The following is a 15,452-nucleotide window of genomic DNA, read 5'->3' as shown; positions in this document are numbered from 1 at the left end:
TGAACCGATTTTGAAAATTCTTTTTTTTTTTTGTATTGGGTTGAGCTCCCAGGTGGTCCCATTTTTTTTTCAGAATTTTATCTCACCCCCAAGGGTGGGTAAAGGGGTAAAACAGGGTATGAATTTCCATTTTGGGCACATATTAACCGATTCTAATGAAATTAAGAACGTAAATATAGTTCTTATAACAAAAAAATATGATGGTGACCTTGAGCTGATCTGATGATGGAAACGGAAGGCAGTCAGGGGAACTCCTCAACGGTATATAGCAACTACTTCGTGTTTAGGTTTGAATGATTCGTATTGATTAGTAGGACTTTTTGGTATCATTTGCACCTTACTTACTTTTGATTGAAAATTATTACAAATAAACTAAAAACTATTAAATAAAATAATAATTAAAAAAATTAAAAAACCGACTTCAAAAAACCACTAAAATGTAAGAAATAATTTAAGGTTTACACAAATTCTACTCGTATGAGACAGTACAAATATACCTAAGCAGGAACTGTTCCTTTTTGAAGTTGGTGCCATATTTCTTCAGATTACTTTGTCACCGCACCAACATCAAAAAAGAACAGTTCCTGCTTAGGTATATTTGTACTGTCTCATACGAGTAGAATTTGTGTAAACCTTAAATTATTTCTTACATTTTAGTGGTTTTTTGAAGTCGGTTTTTTAATTTTTTTAATAATTATTTTTGTTTGTTTGTATGCACATTTATGATATAATCAGGTTATATAGTATGGCATAACTCATCTAAGTATTTAAAAGTTTTCCTGTTTAGTGATGCAAAAGTGGCCAGTGGACAGTTGGGATTATATCGCACCCTTATGCAAAATTTGCAACCAACTTAGGCATACAAAATGGCCACCCTGCGTTCACTACAGGGTGTTTAATTCAAAATTTGTATTCTCCTCACACTCCGTGTAACCTTGAAACGAGTGGCCCGAGTACAGCGCATTGTATTAATAGTAACGTTGATAACTTTCGCATGTAACTAACACATGCTTAGCTTTATTTATTCGACATTTTATAATAGCTTTTATTTGTCCGAGAGTTTTGAACCTCCTTAAACTAACAAACCGTCAATGTTTGAATCAATCAATAAGTATATTTAGCTCCAATTTCTCCATGGTCGGTTGGATCGTAACCAGGGAAAGGTTGATCAATTATACATCATCTCGATGTGTCAAGAGTCAACCAATAATCTCTGGTTATACTCTAACCCACTATATTTTTATGGAGAAATTGGCACTTAGGTGTTTTGTGATTTCGACATTCATAAAAAAGAGTATGTAATAAATTTGAAATTTTAAAGTTAAAAGTTCTATCCATTCCCAAGTTTCCCTACTCAGCATAGGTGTTCTGTAGCAACACTGCGCTCTCTGTGAGGTCTGGACACGCAAATCGTTCGCGAGAGAGCAAAATGCAACGCAAATGCTTGGTGTACTATAAGCTGGTGCAAGTGAAACTATGGGTACCTATATTAATATTATTAATATAATATTGATAATAGTATTATATAAATCTCCAGGGTTTTCAACACAAAACCAGCTTTGCATCTAGAAAACAGATAAGAATTTCATTTGATTACCAACAGCTTCCGGAAATGAATATAACCATGGTATACCCTTCATGGTACAGCCTTCCTTATCCTAAGTTTTTCTATATCTATGGAAAGCGTCACATCACAAGCCATGCATGTTTACATGTTTGTGATCTCCACACATTTCCACACAAGTAATCTTCATTCTTTCACAACTTGTCAGGTCAGTTTGTCGGAAAATTATAAAGTAAAATATATCACCCATTGTTTTATTTCTAAAACCTATGCAGAAACTTGGGTACTCTTAGTTTCAATAGAACTTCTACCGAAACTTGTAGTAAGTGCATCGCATGCACCTCTACATATACAGGGTGAACTGTATTCACAGTGTTGGCCTCTTGCCCAGTGCAGACCGACTTTAATTTGTGGTCTGTGGGCTCCATAGTAAAGAGCGATATTGTGGTGAAACTGTTTCAGTTCTAGTTACATTTTCAAGTGCTTTAGATGTTATATGTATATTTTTTTTTTACCACAATGTATGTATTGCATAGTGAAACTTACCGTTAAAAGACGCTGTCAAGGGGCTGTCGATCGCCTTAGAAATGTGTCAAATTCATTTTAAACACCCTTTTAACGTACTTTTTAATGGTATAATACAGTTATTGTTTACCACGATGTTGGCGACTGTTTACAGCGCCATCTGTTATTGCTTTCTAGGAACTAGAACTACATACACAAACCCTTAGATTACCATAAATACAGACATTTATACTCCCGTGATATACAATCTGTCCGAGTTTCTAATTATGAATCTGATTGTGAAGATTTATGGGTCAGTGTACAAGTTAAAATTAATGATACTATTCAAAAAATTGCCTTATGTGCTGTTTACTTACCTCCGCCTGTTAAAAAAGATACTTTAGATAATTATTTGAATAATGTAGACACAGTAATGAATGATGTAGACAATGTTATCATAGTCGGTGATTTCAATCTTGGTTTTCTCAGTTGGAGTAGACATTCTAGTAATAGTAACCATATGATACCCACCAATAGTAAAAATTTTAATTTAGGTTACTCTCTTATAGATTTTCTATCCATAAATAATTTATATCAAAGCAATAATATTTTAAACATTGACAATAAACTGTTGGATCTCGCACTTAGTAACATTCCCGATGTTTCTATATCGGAGCCCTTCTGTACCGGAGACTTACTTAGTAAATTAGATACTAAACATCCTCCATTGTTACTCACTATCCCATCTTCTAACATGGCTTACCTTCGACCTCGTAATAAGACCCGATATAATTTTTATAAAGCAGACTATACCAACATTTTTACTGAACTCTCCGAAATTGACTGGCTTACTGAATTCGTAGATTGTGAAAATACTGATGGAATGGTTCAAATATTCTATAAAATAATTAATGAAATAATCGATAAGTATGTTCCTAAGCATAAAACCTCTAAATCTAAATGGCCAACTTGGTTTACTGTCCCATTAATAAAACTATTAAATGAAAAGGAAAAATTAAGGAAAAAGTTTCGAAAGTACAATAACCCTCGTGATAAATTAGAATTTGACTTGATAAGAAACCAGTGTCACAAATTAACAGCAAACTGTTACAGTACTTATAGATCAAAGTTGGAGCAAAACATTCCAAAGAACCCAAAAGCGTTCTGGGGTTTTGTGAAAGCTAAGAGAAAATCATCAGCTTGTCCTCCAGCTGAAATGAAAAATGAGGGCTCTATTTCTGACACCGGTCCTGATATTGCTAACCTTTTTGCTTCTCATTTTTCATCAGTTTACACAGTCAATTCTATTACTACACAATATAATGAGAACAGTCCACCTTCATCAAATATTTCCCCTAACAACATAAGTAATTTGTCCAATTTAGTATTTACTGAAACGGATATACTAAAACAATTGAAGCAAATAGATATCTACAAAGGTGCTGGACCCGACGGCATTCCTCCTATTTTTGTAAAAAGATGTGCATCTAGACTAACTTTTCCTCTTTATCTCATTATAAATAGTTCCCTCAAATATGGTATCTTTCCGGCAGAGTGGAAAAAGGCAAAAATTATACCAATCTATAAAAAAGGCGATCAAAGTGATATTAAGAACTACCGACCAATTTCTATTCTATCCTGTTTTTCTAAAATATTCGAATCACTCATGTATAAATCTCTATCTCACACCTTTCGCGAACTGATTTCCGAATTCCAACACGGTTTTATCAGCGGCCGCTCAGTTCAAACCAACTTAGTTGAATACATCTCAGAACTAACTGATGCACTTGATAAGGGACATGAAGTTGATGCTATTTACACAGATTTTTCTAGCGCGTTCGACAAAGTTGACCACAATCTATTGCTACATAAACTTAATTATTCAGGAATTAAGGGATCTTTGTTGCTTTGGTTTAAATCATACCTACACAATAGACCACAAAGTGTTGTTGTTAACGGTTATGACTCTAATATTTATCCTGCTGTATCGGGTGTACCGCAGGGCTCTCATCTTGGTCCACTTTTATTCTTGATCTTCATTAATGACATTACTTCCTGCATTCAACATTGTAAATTTTCTCTCTATGCCGATGATCTTAAAATTTATAGAACAGTTAATTCCGTAAACGATATAAATCTAATTCAACAAGACATAAATAGGATACAAATCTGGTGTGACAGAAACAAAATGTGTCTCAATATAAATAAATGTTACTTTATAAAATTTACCAAAAAGAAAAACCCTTTAGTATCATTGTATAAAATTGCAAACCAAAATATTAGTCAAGTTCTGGAAATAAAAGATTTAGGCGTTATACTTGATAGCCAACTAAATTTTAAAAGTCATATAGACAGTGTCACTAAAAGAGCGGCTCAGATGCTTGGCTTTCTAAAGCGTAATACAAGGGGATTTAGTAATAAAACGAAAATCCTTTTGTATAACGCTTTGGTTAGGAGTATATTGGAGTTCGCAAGCGTGGTGTGGAACCCACACTACGCCGTGCACTCGCAGCGCCTCGAGGGCATCCAGCGCGCCTTCACCCGCCACCTCGCCTTCATCAGCCCCGGCATCTCACACCGGTGTCCGTACGAACAGCGGTTGACATATTTCAATATGATTTCTTTACGGCATCGACGGATTCAGCATGATCTCATGTTCTTATATAATGTTGTTAATAATAAAATATACTCTAGTAATATCTCCAGTAAAATCAAAATATCAGTCCCATTTAATTACCCGCGTAAACGTATAACCAATTTATTTCACTCAAACCATTCCAGAACCAACCTCGGTGTTCACGCTCCACTCAATAGAATGTGCAAGGAATTCAACACTATAAATAGTAAATTTGACAATTTGGATATTTTTTCGGATAGTTTTGCAGTTTTTAGAAATAAGGTACTTAGTGCGATCTCTAACTAATAATGTATAACATATTAGTGTTAAGAAGTTGTTTTTGTTTTTATAGTTTAAATAAGTTTATATATCTGTTTTCATGTCAGAATTTATAAAGAATGTGAGTTAAAGTTTTATTTTTCTTTTTTGTAATACTAAACTGTATTTTTAATTACGATTATTTCTATGTTTTGTTATGTGCCTAACAAGTGTTGAGCATGTCTGTAATAATAATAATAATAATAATAATAATAATAATATGTGGGGACATCTCACACACGGCCATCCGACCCCAAGCTAGGCAGAACCTGTGTTATGGGTGTCGGACAGCTGATATATCTACACAAATACATAGATAGATAGATACTAAATATAAATATCCACACCCAAGACCCGAGTACAAATATCTGTCTTTAAACAAATATCTGCCCCAGCCGGGAATCGAACCCGGGACCTTCGGCTCAGTAGTCAGGGTCACTAACCACTACGCCATTCGGTCGTCAATAATTGGTACATGTTATTGATAAGTACCTCTCTAACCTTTTTTTTTTTTATAAGTGTATTGTAACATGTACTGTTGATGTGCCTTATATAAATAAATAAATAAATAAATAAATACTGCATCCAGCATCACGGTAAGAAACTATAACATATAACAGTTACCAAACCTATCCTTATACAGAACAAAATATAAGGATAAATCTCCCGCACACTATCTCTCGTCTCGCATCCATCAGGCGCGAAAGATAAAACCCAAACGATTACCGTTGCTCATTACTTGCGGCAGTAAACTCGCCGATCCATCACGGGATGCTACCAGCCCAATGTTAGATGGGAGAAGTCAGGGCCCTTATCGCGAACTAGTTTTGTGAACGATTTTCGGATTCAAAATGTATCGAATTTGACACAAATTACTTCGTAAATTAAATGTTACTTCGTTTTGACTTCGCGATATCCCTTAGGAATCGAGCGTTGTGTCTTGTTGGAAGTTTGGGCTGAATAAAGTACCTAATGTAAGAAAAATCAACTCTGTACTTGCTTGTTGTGTATATAAGAATGTTATAAAATTCGCAAAAATACTGGTTATGAAGACATACTATAATCATATATAATTATAATCTCCAATACAGAATTAAAAACATCTGTGTTTTAAAATAAGTATTTTAATGTAGCGTAATAACAAAATCAAAAATACATTTTTATTTTATTCATGTACGAGTATTTTCCCATAGATAAAATTTTAGTTAACCTTTTCAGTCGTCACTATCTCGCAACACAAAATTCCTTCACTCACACTGACATACTTGCTATATTATCTTGAAGCGCTTGGCATATCCCGTCTGATTAGTCTCCCCCTGTATAGTGTGTCAAAGCGGTGTCAGTGTCTGACGCACTTGACTCGAGACGAGCGACACTCGAGACACTTCTCAAAAGTCCGCAGTCGACGCACCGACACACACGCGTTTACTAGCTTGTTTTAGCCAATCTACGGAAGTTTTTTCTTCATAACTTTATAATAAGCCATGCTATTTAAAATAATACCTAATAATAATTGACATTATCATCACACCAGTGTTTAAACTGAACGTTAGAGAAAAAATGTATTGTAAGCCAAAAGTAGTCAATCAAATCATTTTTTGCCGTAGAAGTAGCCGTAAACACGTAAAACTTCGGAATTCGAAAAACATGTTTATAATAATGTATACGAGCTCTCGGTTGGTTCAGTAGGTACGTGAGTTTGAGACTGACGACGAGCTGAGGCATTTTACAGAAATTGTGAAGAAAATCAAATTTTTACATCAGCCTTACCTACATCCTTACTTCCTTACTAATATTATAAATGCGAAAGTAACTGTGTCTGTCTGTCTGTTACTCTTTCACACCAAAACTACTGAACGGAATTGAATGAAATTTGGTATACATACGGTCTAGACCCTGGGAAAGAACATAGGCTACTTTTTATCCCGGAATTCCCACGGGAAAACTTTTTAAGGCGAAGCAAAGCGCGCGGGAACAGCTATTATATTATAAAACTAACAGTTTATCATTGTTACTGACTCAGTCTAGACTAGACACAAAGAACTCATCTTCACCCTTTTGCCAAAAAAACTCCCAAACTATGCGCGAAACTAATCAGATTTCCTATTCATTAAAACTTAATCAAAGACCTTTCACAAAATAAAATTCCAATTAAGTCTGCAAGTACCAGGAGGGCAGACGCGTCTAGGAGTGCGGCGGGAATGTTAAACAAGGGTACATAGACAAAAGATGAGGTGAAGCTGTAGTTTAATACGTGAATATCTTTACTACGGAGCAGACGGGCAACGACCACAGGGTGACTCCTGCTTCGTTCTGCGAGCCTGGTAACTACAAGTAAAAATTAAAAGACAAAGATTCTTTGCTTTACCGTAGTTTTTTTTGGATATTTGTCTTTTATACGAATGTCAAAAATCATAGCTATATTACTCTGTGATAATTTAATTTTTATAAAATTTAATGGACTAATTGATGATGATAATAAAGTGATTAGTTTTTAAGTGGATCCTGTAGTCTGAATATAAATAAATAAAAACTATTAGTAGCATAAAAGTTGTTAAAAATTGAGCGTTGGAGTCACCTTTCGTGAGCTTGCTATATATCACTTTTGCAACACCCTGCATTCAGAAAGTCATAATTAAAAAAATTAAAAACCGACTTCAAAAAACCACTAAAATGTAAGAAATAATTTAAGGTTTACACAAATTCTACTCGTATGTGACAGTACAAATATACCTAAGCAGGAACTGTTCTTTTTTATGTTGGTGCGGTGACAAAGTAATCTGAAGAAATATGGCACCAACTTAGGTATATTTGTACTGTCACATACGAGTAGAATTTGTGTAAACCTTAAATTATTTCTTACATTTTAGTGGTTAAAATAAACTGAAAAAAATGGGACCACCTGGGAGCTCAACCTAATACAACAAAAAAATAATTTTCAAAATCTGTTCATAAACGGCGGAGTAATCGGTGAACATACATAAAAAAAAATATCCCGACGAATTGAGAACCTCCTCCTTTTTTTGAAGTCGGTTAATAAACGACCAGAATACAGGTATAATAAAATTTTATTATTTTACAAAATTATTCATTCTAAACAACAGTAAGCACTTACTTGCTTGCTTTTTAAAGTTCAGTGACCATGTAGGAATAATCCTCTATATCCTTTCAGGGTATTCTATACAACCTGCGAGGCTAGTCTATAATAGGTTTCCTGTAAACATGAGAAGAAGCAGTCGAGCCTGCAGTTTGAATCATAGCTTCTTTAAATTCACGAGTCTTTACATTAGGTATTATGATGGTACATACACATTACTTACACACACCCAAGGTGCTTATACTCCCGGCAGCATGTCAACAACAGGCAGGATGTCTCAAACACTACCACAACGTTGGTCCAAAGGCTTGTATTATACCAGATAAAATTCAACCCTATAATATTCAACAACGTAAAAAAATGCACCAATATATTTATTTAGCCAGACACCGCAGACTAGTATTTACTGAAGAAGGTCGACGAATCGCTCTGGGGGGTTACTCCATATTACGAAAATCTAAATTTCGGAGCACAGCTGCGCGAGCCACGACTCGTAGTTGTATTAAGCTGCGTACAGATTGGCCCAACGAAAGCCCAACGAACGGCCAACGATGGATATTTATCATACATAATACAGGGCAGATTTAAAGCAACGAAGGTCAATGAAACCCGTTCGTTGGCATTCGTTTGGCCGGTCTGTACGCAGCTTAAAACGTGCCGATTGCTCGACAGCGTTCGTTTTTTTTTCTTCAGTATAGAGCAACCCTCCTGTACATGATTTGTTATGTCTAATAGCGCTGTGGAGACGATGCAATCTCGCGGGTATTCCTAGTATTTTTATTGCACCACCGATATTGCCTGATAGCTGATTTGTGGCTGAAGTGCAGTAAAGTGCTGCAATATTTCCTCGATTTTATAGCGTGGCTGTTGCCCTCCAGACGGCGTAAATTTGTTTTTAACTGAATTTTGTCATAAACATGAGCAAAAGCTCGACTTGCACATTTGTACTGCAGGCTTACAGAGGGCATGGCAGTAAAGCTGCACCAAATTATCGATATTGTTATATTATAATCATAATTATGTAATTGGAGTGGGTAAATTCATAAACCTAGCCATGTAGCACGAGGCGCTATTAAGACGTGACAAAAGTTCTCGCTCTTGACGCTGCGCGAAGTGAGTGAGCGCGATGCAAAACTTATCGTCACCTTAAATCGTAAACCGCCCAACTCCACGCGAGCAAATTTTTCAGGAGACAAAAAAAACTGATTATTATGTACTTCTAGTTAGGACACCCCCTAATGTGTTTTTATTACTAGACTAAAAAATCGGTTCCGGATTGAATGTGACTATGTAAAATTTGCTATTTTTATTTATTTATACATAAAATGGACTTTCGAGCTTTTCCCAGTCTCTATGTGAATATTTTTATTGGAGATACGTGTTTTTCCTGGAAATACGAGTTTTTCGGACTTCGATTAAGCAAAATATTGTTTTCTTTGATGGACTTAGGCTATTCAAATATAGATAAAATCTCTCTATCTTTTCCTATTACTTGAAATATAGAGTATTGATGTACTTAATAAAAATATGATTGTATGATCAGCAATCATCTTTATAAGCAGTAGTAAACATAAATCAGTACTAGGCAGACTGAGTCCATGGTTCCGCCGTCGCCGATGAAACCCTGGTATTAAGCACGCTGTTTCCCATGGACTAGGAACATCATCATCTGACGACCAAGGAGTGACGGATCGAGAGTTGGAACAGAGCGCAAAAGACCGTTCCTTGCCCCAATGGCATACCAGACCGTGTGTGGGTGCTGGCGCTCAGAGCTGGTTTGTACAGACAGTTAATCTGTCTGTTAAACCGCAGCCTGAGTGCCAGTGAGCTCTCCACTGACTGGAAGAGGCCACGTTAAAGCTCATGAAGAAAGAAAGCAGTCCTGGAGATACTTCTTCTGTGTACCGACTCATCTGCCTGCTGTAAGAGGCTGGTTGAACAGTCTTGACCTTTTGGATTGTCAGTTTGGCTTACGAAATACACAATCGATAGTGGATATAATACGTATAAGTAGAAGTACTTCTGCGTTCGTTCACTGTTGGAGCAGGGTGTGAACCGCGGCCGGGGATAGCTGCGCTGGGTGTTAGTTTAGACATGATGTACGCGTTCAACTCTATCCCTCGGAGAACCTTTAGGGCCACTCTGTAATACCATTCATGGCCTTCCTACCTCCAGCAAATAGTCAGAGGTTCAACTGGTACATTAAGTACCCGATCAGAAAGGGTTTATTTTCGCAGAATGAGGTCAGTTGCGGAGTTTCTCAGGGGTCGGTCTTGGACACCTCTGCAATGGAACTTGGCATACAACACTGTCCTGTAAATCTAGCTCGCAAACGGTTAGCACAATGCATTCTGTTGATGACACACAGAAGGTGGCTGAGAGAGCTTCCTTCGAGGATGACATCCCGAAGATGAAAGTTGCTGTGTTGCATGATTCACCGCCTAGGCCTAAAACAGCGCCCCTCCTTACACCCTACAAACTCCTAATGAGCAGGGAGCCACCAGATCTGTGGGTGCGGGTTAGTGATGATCATATTGCTATGGAACGGCACATGTGCTACCTCAGCCTAGTCGTAGATAGTTGCTGGTCATTTGAGGAGCATTTCAAGATGTTAGTTCCCCGGAATCAAAAAGTACCTGGTGCTCTGCACGCCATGCAGTGCACGGGCTACTTCCAAATCTGGGGGCCCTCGCAAAGGAGTCCATCGCCTCTAAGAGAATGACTGATGGGATCGGTTGGAGGAGCCAAGGATTCGTCAGCAACGGGTTGCAGCAGCCGTCCTGCTTTGTTTGCAAAAAACCTAAATTAGTACGTAGTATAGTGCTGACTCCAACCAAAATATACAAAATATTTTGTTTGTGACATACGCGTAACTTTTAATTTTAGAGCATAATATGGCAAAAAAAACAGCAAAATTTAAGTATAAATTGATCAATAAGTACTATGTAGTAATAAAAACAAAGTAAAAAACATAGTTTTATTGCAAAAACGTACGTTCATTCCCACCTACATCGCTCGTTGTATGGGAGTAGGAGGAGTTACGAGGTTTTATTGTTTAAAAATCACGTATTTGAGTTAGGAGGAAAACGAAAATTTAATTTGCTCAGAGCACAATTTTTTTAGAAATTTACGAGTAATACGATTAGATGCACCTTGAAAAAACGCTTCTATTGATACCAAAAAGTCATTTTCGCCAAAAAGTGGAGTTAGGCGGTTTACGATTTAAGGTGACGTTATGTCACGTCTTAAATGCGCCCCGTACTAGCCCTTCTAGTTGTCTGAAAAATATAATATATGAATTGGTCAGTTTACCTCCATGTCATAATCGTAAAGTAGATATTGTAAACCCAGTAACAATTACACTTACCGACTCATGTAGTTCAAAAATCACCAACAGACCAATTAATTAAGGTTGTCTGGTAGAGATTGCTTTAAGCATTAATACCACCTTTTTTGTACAATTTTATATATTAGTTGTTATATTGTAATGTTTTCTTTAATGGTGCAAAATAAAGAGTATTCTATTCTATTCTAATATATTCTAAATAGTTACTGCAAAAGATCCAACCGCAAACAGAGCTAGTTCCCAAACACACCGGGATCCATTTAACCAGTTCACAGTCTGTAACTACGTAACTAGGTAACCCAATTTAGCAAAAACCTTACAACTGCAGTCCCGGTCAGCGGAGTTCATAACTGTGTTAGCATTGTATACGCAGACAGGTTTAAACGGGAATCTGGGAATTAAATGAGTAACACTGAGTTGCAGAAAGGATCTTTAAGTTAATGTCGGCATTAAATGTATTTTTGCCTTGCTTTGACAGTATACGGACAGAAAGAGACAGACATAGATTTAATGTCGACATTGGCTTAAAGTCCCTTTCTGCAACTCGGCATAAGTGTGTCCGGGAATTTTGACTTAATGCCTGAAATTAGTTTTCTTTCAGGAAATGTTTTGATGAAGGTTTTCTAGCCAAGGAACCTATTGAAATACTTCTATACCTACTTACTTAAATATATATTATTTCGATGCTGCTTGAAGATGACTAGGTTTTGATAAGACTGCGGCGTTTAGATAGAAGTTCCGCAAACATTACGATGCCTTTATCTTTTTATACTCATGATGACCGTTAACGAAGTAAAAACTGTTGCATCTTAACCAGTTTAGCACCATATTCAGAACAATTGTTCTCTGTCAGAGAGTGACAAAACAGTTCAATTGCTAAAGCGTCCAGTAACTTTTTTTATGAATAAGGGGGTTCGCCCATAACCTGTACATAAACAAATAATCAATCAATAGTCATCCTTTCCTATTTATTGCGCTTCATACCCCATTTACCGATACACAAATATTTTTATCAGAACCACAACAGCCGATTTTCGGAAACCGGGCGCCATTTGCAATCTCTATTAATCAATCCTTTGTTTACTACGATTTTTCGCTTTTTAGGGTTCCGTATTCATAATTTATGACATCATTTTTAACCTTTGACAAGGAGGCAGCTCGTCCCACGCGTTTCTGAATAGTGATGGAAATTTTATGATGTTTTTTTATCGTTTTTGGAGGGTTCCATCGTAGTGCGCGTGTCTCTGAACGGTGAAATAGTATTCCGCCTGAAAAGGTTGACGAGCATTGCTTTACATAAAGGTTTGAGAATAGTGTCATTGTGTTGGGAATAGGTGATTATATTAAAGTGAAGGTGTCAGTAAATATTTTTTGGTTAAAAGATTTTTTACGTAAGAATTATTTTCCGGATTCTTTTATCGTGGTTTTGTAATATTTGTTTTCCGTCGAATGTACAGCGAAAAGCGGTGGCGGCGGCGGCTCGCTTGCGAGTCACCTCTGACTACTCATTCGGGGATTACAGTCGTGAGCATCGCGTATCAAAGAATACCACAAACCATGAGAACATGTGCTCAAACTCACAAGTAAAACATGTTACGAGCAGGTTAAATTCATGTTAGCGAATCCATTATTCCAGGTTCGAAACTGTTGCACCGAAGTTCTGCGTATGCTACACTAGCATTTCGGAACTGAAGCATTTACGAAGCTTGCTGTTAGACGAGACCAACGAAGAGCATTTACGAAGTATGCCACTGGCAAGCCCAAAATACAAACTATCGGATTACAAAATAACACAATTACACGACTACAAGATAATAATTAATAATTGTAAACTATCGGCTGTAAGCACATAGTCAAAGTCAAAGTCAAAGTCAAAATTTTTTATTCATCGTACAAATATAAAATTTTCTGATGAACGTCAATTTTTACAAATTACTCTCCGTTCGGATAAGGGGGGGCTCTTTCTGTCTAAGGAGAAGAACGGAGGCAAGAAACTCCTGAGCCATCTTTTCAAAAAAAAGACTTAAAACTAGTTGGTATACAATAGGTACTTATAAGCTTAATAATGATTATTATAATAATATGAGCAGAGCTAACTACTTATCACAGCCATGCATTAACGTCCTCTAAGTAATCATCAATTTTATAATAAGCTTTTTTACAGAGTTTCTCTTTAATGTAACACTTAAAATTATTCTCTGGCATTTGAGCAACTTCTGTTGGAAGCTTATTATAAAATCTAATACAGTACCCTAAAAACGATTTATTAACTTTCGCCAGACGCATCGCTGGAAAAGCCAGCTTATGCTTGTTCCTAGTATTAATGTCATGATTACTGCCAATTGTATCAAAAGTTGAAATATTCTTTCGTACATACATTAAATTGGAAAAAATGAACTGACATGGAACTGTAAGGATGTTAATTTCTTTAAATAGTTCTCTCAATGAATCCCTGGAACCTAGTTTGTATATAGAGCGGATGGCTCTTTTCTGTAATACAAATATACATAGTTTCAATATCAGCGGCTCTACCCCAAAGCAAAATGCCATACGACAATAAGCTGTGGAAATAACTAAAGTAAACTAATCTGGCGGTTTCAACGTCGGTCAGTTGTCTAATTTTCCGTACAGCAAAAGCTGCGGAGCTCAACCTTCCAGCCAATTTTTCAATGTGAGGTCCCCACTGTAACTTTGAATCTATAGTCATCCCAAGAAAAACAGTATCATTAACTAGGTCCAATTTATTCCCATCTAGAATAATGTTAGTATCGCATTGTCTAACATTCGGCAGTGTAAATTTAATACATTTCGTTTTCTTAGAATTCAATAGAAGATTATTAACGGTAAACCAATCGTGTATGTCAGATAGAATAGAATTAATTTCATTAAAATTATTTTCACTTCTTTTAACTTTAAAAAGCAAAGAAGTATCATCAGCAAATAAAACTATATTAGTCAATTTTTCAACCATAAAAGGCAAGTCATTAATATAAATGAGGAATAAAAATGGTCCTAGAATAGATCCTTGAGGGACGCCTATCTTTACATGAGCCCCCTGTGATTTAGTATTGTTAATATCGACCCTTTGTTGCCTCTTGTCTAAATATGAAACTATCAAATCTAAAGCCTTTCCTCCTATTCCATAGTATCTCAGTTTCGAAATTAAAGTCTGATGGTCTACACAATCAAACGCCTTCGATAGATCACAGAAGACTCCAATAGCATCGTGATGGTCTTCCCAGGCGTCAAATATGTGCTTAATTAACGCAGTACCGGCATCGGTTGTTGATTTGCCTTTTGTAAAACCATACTGTTGGCTATGAAACAATCGAGCTTCATTGAAATGCAAAAGCATCTGACTGAGTATGACCCTCTCAAATATTTTACTCAAAACTGGAAGAACCGAGACAGGCCTGAAATTTGCAGGGTCCTCCATATCCCCACTCTTGAACAGAGGTATAATTTTACTCAATTTCATAAGATCTGGGAACACACCTTCAGCGATACATTTATTAAAAATGTTAGCCAAAATTGGGGCGATTTTATTAATAATAGAAAGAACAAATTTAACTGACATTCCCCACAAGTCTTCAGTTTTCTTCATATTTAAAGACTTAAATGTTTTTATAATAGTTAATGTATTAATATATCTGAATTTAAATTCCTTATCGGTTGAAGGTGCGTTCTCCTTCGCCAGGGTTTCAGCTAATGTAGCTGAAGAATCTAGGTTGCAAGTAGTCTCTAAAGGAATGTTCGTAAAAAACTCTTCAAAGACTCTCGCCACCTCGTCATTTGATGTTATTATGTCATTGCCTACCTTTAAAGTTAAATTAGTCTCGCGTGTTCGATTCTTCCCCGTTTCGTTATTAATTATATTCCAAATGGCCTTAGATTTGTTAGCCGAGTCTTTAATCTTGTTATTAATAAAAATTGTCTTCGCACAGTGACAGACACATTTGTACATTTTGCTATATTTCTTCACATAAGATTGAAAGTCAGGGCGGAG

The 15,452-nt window shown here is 36.3% G+C and overlaps 1 protein-coding gene across 7 annotated transcripts in view; it reads right to left on the bottom strand.

The window, feature by feature from the left end:
• The window catches only part of LOC105390148, a 304,252-nt gene that overhangs the window by 152,222 nt on the left and 136,578 nt on the right, over positions 1-15,452 (bottom strand). The gene's annotated exons all lie outside the window — the stretch shown is intronic.

The sequence above is a fragment of the Plutella xylostella genome, chromosome 10 (genome assembly GCF_932276165.1).
Source record: "Plutella xylostella chromosome 10, ilPluXylo3.1, whole genome shotgun sequence".
Taxonomy (NCBI): domain Eukaryota; kingdom Metazoa; phylum Arthropoda; class Insecta; order Lepidoptera; family Plutellidae; genus Plutella; species Plutella xylostella.
The sequence above is the reverse complement of the archived record's forward strand: the minus strand, read 5'-3'. Positions and strand labels throughout refer to the sequence as shown.